Source organism: Megalobrama amblycephala, linkage group LG16 (genome assembly GCF_018812025.1).
Source record: "Megalobrama amblycephala isolate DHTTF-2021 linkage group LG16, ASM1881202v1, whole genome shotgun sequence".
Taxonomy (NCBI): Eukaryota; Metazoa; Chordata; class Actinopteri; order Cypriniformes; family Xenocyprididae; genus Megalobrama; species Megalobrama amblycephala.
The window spans coordinates 43,263,707-43,269,706 of record NC_063059.1 but is presented as its reverse complement, the minus strand read 5'-3'; the positions used below and the strand labels follow the sequence as shown (position 1 = coordinate 43,269,706).

The 6,000-nt window shown below is 35.0% G+C and overlaps 1 protein-coding gene across 6 annotated transcripts in view; it reads left to right on the top strand.

Annotated features, from left to right (window-relative positions):
- The window catches only part of LOC125249731 (arf-GAP with Rho-GAP domain, ANK repeat and PH domain-containing protein 1), a 74,882-nt gene that overhangs the window by 24,052 nt on the left and 44,830 nt on the right, over window positions 1-6,000 (top strand). Inside the window, exon 1 of one of the 6 annotated variants that reach the window (XM_048162084.1) lies at window positions 698-937. The exons of 4 other annotated variants lie outside the window; for them this stretch is intronic. The gene's annotated coding sequence lies outside the window, so the exon portion shown is untranslated. Of the gene's footprint in view, window positions 1-697; window positions 938-1,001; window positions 1,204-6,000 lie in introns of those variants that run through there. One more of the 6 variants, XM_048162085.1, reaches the window with a different exon arrangement.

Sequence of the window (6,000 nt, the reverse complement as noted above, 5' to 3'; positions counted from 1 at the left end):
AAAAAAAAACATTATTAATGCATCTGAATATTTTACCTTTGAGTTTGTTTCTCAATAATGCTCATTATATAGTAATTAATTGTTTATTATTTTATAATATAATATAATATAATATAATATAATATAATTAATTTATTTTATTTTTTTAATTTCTCTCAAATTGTAATTACTTTGCAAAAAAAACATTATTAATGCATCTGAATATTTTACCTTTGAGTTTGTTTCTCAATAATGCTCATTATATAGTAATTATTTTTTTATTATTTTATTTTATAATATATAGCCATAATATAATATAATATATTATATTGTATTATAATATTATATATATTTTTTATTTTATATATAGCCAAAATATAATATAATATAATTATTTAATTTTTTTATTGAATTCCTTAATTTTTAATAAGGATTGCTGTAATATTGATTTAAAGTCTCTTATGTAGTATGAAAGCTTTACAATTCAAATAATAATCATATTCTTCGCATTACACATAATAAGAATATTCCACAAAAATTAAAAAAAATTAAAAAATATATTTTTATATAAAAACAAAAATATTCCACAATGCATAAATGCAGGTTTAATTTTTAATTCTACAAAATGTGATTTGTTGAATGTTTGCGTGTGATCTTGTGATGTTGAGATCTGTGAACATGAGAGGCAGGAGGCAGAATTCAGGAAGCTCTCTGTTGTGTTTTTTTGAAGGTCTCGCGTCTAAAAGTGTTTTCCACTTCCGTCTGTTCTCTGTGGTCGCTTCAGGTCGCGTTGACTCGTTCTTGCCGTGGTTCTCCGACTACCTCGGGTGTTTTTCACACTTGTTTACTGGACCGTATCTGCTCATCTCTCTCCTCCAGACCTGCGTTCGTTCCTGTGTAACGGGATTTCTGCCGCTCTCATCAGTCTGTAATGGCCTTATTTGGCATGTTTGAGCACGTAAGTTCAATGTGGAAGTGAGCGTTTGTTGTTCTGTTTCTGTTTGCTCTTTATTTTTTTGACGATAAGTTCTGGATGCGTGTGTGTTGAGGCTTTCTGTATAGTGCCGTCACGTCTTGTTTTGGATGATGGATGATGTTAGTGCCGTGATATTGGCCAGTGCTGTGGTGTTTTGTGAGTGTTTGCTACTCTTCAGAGCGTCACGTTAGTTTCCGATGGCATCACACAGTGTTTCTGAGCTGAAGTGCTGCACTGTAAAACCACAGGTTTGTGTTCGTTTCGTTTCTTTCTCTGTGTGTGTGTGTGTGTGTGTGTCCACGTCCATCTTCTGCAGTTATAAATGCACTCTGTCTCTCACTTTGTTTGATTGTTTGCACAAAATCTAGCAGTCATCACTAACTTCCTACTGATATATGGTTGCGGTTGACCTCTGGTTCACTTCCTGGCGTTTAGCGACTGACCGTTCAGTACAGAAAGACATGTTCTGTTTGTTTGTTGGCTCTGTACTGTTGCTTGGCTCATTTCAGATGGAGGTTTGCTTTGCTGTGCATCAGTATGGAAACTCCTTATCATTCCTGATGTCTCTTTTGAATGGTGTCAGTTTCCTGACTTAAACCGTTAAAAAGTAATTTGTGTGCGGATTTTATGAATAAACTTTCGCACAATTTCAGTTGTGTGCTTCCTAAAACCTGGTTTGATGTTATAGGCTGTGATATTATTGGTTAATAATATGTTTTTGTGCACATACTTTGTTTTAGAGCCGTTTTAGTGAAAGATTATAGATAAACATTATTTCTCGTAGAGTAACGTGCGCTGGTAAATCATTCACAATAAGAGATTGTTATTTATTAAGAAAACATTCAGGATGAATTTTATTTTTCATGACATGTTGATCGTTTCTTTACTTATGCATCACTTAAAGTGCACTAATGACAGGAACAGAAGGTCATCCTCAGGTTAAAGGTCGTGTTAATTGGATCGAAACTTGTTATTTTTCTTCAAATTGTAAAAAATGACTTTTTTTTTTCTTTTTTTTTTGGTCATAATGTATATTTTGTATAATGTATATTTATTCCTGTGATCAAAGCTGAATTTTCAGCATCATTACTCCAGTCTTCAGTGTCACATGATCCTTCAGAAATCATTCTGATATGATGATTTGCTGCTCAAGAAACATTTATGATTATTATCAATGTTGAAAACAGTTCATATTCTTGTGGAAACTGTGATACATTTTATTTTTCAGGATTCTGTGATCTGATTGGTGATGCTTTTAACCGATCCTGTGTGTATTTGTGAAGAGCATCAAAGGTTTCTTTTTACAGCATGTTTTTGCAGCGTTGAGCATTGTAGCCAATCACAGACATGTTTGTTGAACACGTAAACACAATGGCCAATCAGAGGCTTTAATGTCAAAATCAACTCAATACGCTAATATGCATGACTAGCCGGTGTGTTTATGATTACGGTAATAAATTAAATTAAATATAGCTGCAAGCCGCAATTAATGGGTTTCAAGTGCTTCAAGGCCTTTAAGTTTTTTTTGGTCACAGGTTTATTTTCTGTCTGAAAAGTCAACTGTATGGTTGAGATGTTTATGGTAAATCTTGCTTTACAAGTACCATAATTATCAGGGTTCATATTAAATAAAATGTAGATTAGATTATAAAAAGTTGATTAGAAATGATACAAATACACTGCCGGTCCTCTGTTTGGCATAATCATGACTTTTAAAAAAAAAAATATTTTTGTCTCCTCTGCTCACCAAAACTGCATTTATTTGATCAAAAATACAGTAAAAATAGTGAAATATTATTGCAATGTAAATCAGCTGTTTTCTATGTGAATATATAGTAAAGTGTAATTTATTCCTGTGATCAAAGCTCAATTTTCAGCATCATTACTCCAGTCTTCAGTGTCACATGATCCTTCAGAAATCATTCTGATATGATGATTTGATGCTCAAGAAACATTTCCAAATTGAAAAGTCATATTTTTTTGGAAACCGTCATTCATTTTATTTTTCAGGATTCTTTGATGAATAGAAAGTTCTAAAGAACTATTTTATTTGAAATATAATCTTTTGTTACATTATAAATGTCACTTTTGATCAGTTTAATGAGTCCTTGATGAATAAAAGCATTAATGAAAATTCTGTTGAAAAGCTTTGCCATCTCAGGAATAAATTATATTTAGTAAAATATTCAAATAGAAAACAGTTCTTTTAAATTGTAATAATATTTCACTGTATTTTTGGTTAAATGAATGCAGCCTTGAGCAGAAGAGACTCTTTCAAAAACATTAATTATTCCAAACGTTTGTCCACCAGTGTGCTTTGTATTTGTATATTAGTTGTTATAATACACAGGCCATTATCAGTGATTTTAATTCATAAGATCTGTACCATCAGATGAGGTGGAAAAGCTTTATCATGAGGTCTGGTGGGTTGAAGCTCAAGCTCCCAGAATGCAGCAGTGTCTGTTTTCACAATGACATCGGAACTAGTGAAACTTCTTCAGTCATTGTGTGATCTACAAAAGGATGTTTGTATGAAGATCAACATCAGCTGCTGTCACATGATGAGTAATCACTCTGCTGCCTTTTTTTAAAGAGCTGTCTCATATTTGATGTAGTTTGCATTAGGGTTGTCAAAAGCACCTGTACTTCATACCAAGCTGGTGCTTAAAATGTAACAATACCAGCCTTTCTTCAGTACCGAGAACCGGGTCAATCTGGTACCTGCTGATTGGTGATGCTTTCAAACCTGTGTGTATTTGTGAAGAGCGTCAAAGGTTTCTTTTTACGTGTTTTTGCAGCGTTGAGCATGTAGCCAATCACAGACATGTTTGTTGAACACGCAAGGGCGTAGATTTGGTTTCAACTTTGGGGGGGTTGAACGTTGCTATGGTTGTATTGTATGGGGGGGGGTTGTAACTGATGGCTTTGAATATTGGGGGGGTTACCTCCCCCCATCCCCCCCACAAACTATGCCCCTGTGAACACGTAAACACAATGGCCAATCAGGCTTTTAGTCAAAATCAACTCAATACGCCAATTTGCGTGACTAGCCGGTGTGTTTATAATTCCGATAATAAATTAAATATAGCTGCAAGCAGCAATTAATGGGTTTCAAGTGCTTTAAGGCCTTCAAGCTTTAAATTGTTTTCTATAGCAAGCCTGTAACCATCCAGATCAGAGATGAAAAGGCCATTTACGGGCAATTTACTAAGGAGATATATATGGTTTTTAAAGCTTTTCAACTGTTATAGCGCCACCTATTGTTTATTAAGTTTGCATGCTTATTTAGAATCATATTTTGCATATGCTTTCCTAATTTCATGAGCAAGTGGGCAAACTCAGATTGAGCTCCTACACATGTGTACCAAGTTTGGTGAAAATATCTCATTCCATTAAAGAGCCATTTTAGTAAAAGTGGCTCCGGCCACTATTGGGCGCCCCGTCGTGAACATAGGTTCGCAAAAGTAGGTTTTGGACAAAATCCAATATGGTGGAAAAAATGGTATGGTATAAATGAGATCGGAGAACGGTTAGTGAGTTATGGTCAAAAATGTGTCCTATTTTTTGTATTATTTTTTTTTTGCGCTATAGCGCCCCCCTTTGGCAGATCAGGGCGATATCGTGTCAGTGCGTCCCCAAAATGAGATCTACCATTTTGCCAAGTTTCAAGTCTCTAGGTCTTACGGTTTGGGCTGCACAGAATAATAATAATAAAAATTCTTACAAATATAATAGGGTTTCAGTGCTTTGCGCTTGAAAAAACCTTTCAAGTGAACCAAACCAAAAAAATCAAATTACACTCAATATATTTTTGTTCCATTTCATGACATTTTCTGTCATTTTAGGTAGTTCTTATTACACAGACGTATGTTCGAGTGTTCGGTTTCCCAGTGTTTTTGGTTTTACTTCATTGTTTGGTGCTTTAAAAACGGGTTGTAACGTCATGATTGACAGCTGTGCTAGCGAATGAGTCTGCGGGATCAGGAGTGTGGGCGGGACCTTGATATCACAGATTCTGGCTCCGAATGATATAATCAGCAATGACCGTACTGGGATATTTTGACTTTGTTTTTCTACAGTGGAAGGAAGCGGAGATGCTGCAGTTTGCATCATTATTTTCCTGCATATTACTGTGAAGCTGCTTTGAATCGATCTGTATCATATATAAACGCTGTAGAAATAAAGCTGACTCGGATTCTCTAGCTCTGCAGATCCTGTCATGTTCAACAGTTGGGTTGCAGTTAAAGAGTAAATGCATGAAACCTTATATTGCATGCAATTCTCATGTTATTGCCTCCTTAAGATGAATCACTGGTTGTATTCCTCATTTGTACGTAAATATATATATTTTTAGTTTGTCCAGAAAGTCCAGGATGCGAGAATAGAGTCATATTTTGAAGAAAATCTTTCCTTTTTTTTGATGATTATATGAAATTGTTGGCTGAATTGAGGATGTGAAAGCAGAACAGAACAATGAATCCGTCTGAATGAGTATCTTCAGCATTCGTTGTGCCGGTCTTTGGTTAGTGGTTATTCTTTAACGTCAGTGATTTTAACACTCTGGTTTTTCCTGGTTCTCCTGAGGTCTTTTCTTCTGTTAATCGGTTCAATGCTTCACGAGCAGAATTCTGTAATCATTTAGAAATGCAGTCAAAGTTACAGAGCTAAAGCACAAGTTAAGGGTTCATTCAAAACTCAGTATTTGGCAGATGTTTTCGCCTCTCTCTCTCTCTCTCGGTGGTCAGTTGTTCCTCAGGGTCACAGGAAGCACCATTGTTTGACCGTCCACATGGGCCTGATCTTAAACACACATAAGGAAATGTGTTTACAGTCTGATAAACCTTCAACAAACGCTGCTCAGATACTGAAATAAACCTGTGAATCGCTGTGAATGTCAGACGACTGTCAAAACGTGGCCAAGTTTTCCCTATTTTCACATTTACACAGGAAACACTTATTTACTGTGTGTTGTAGGTTATAATTTAGAATTGTATAAATAATTCTCTTATCATTTACTCAACCTCATGTTGTTCCAAACCCATAAG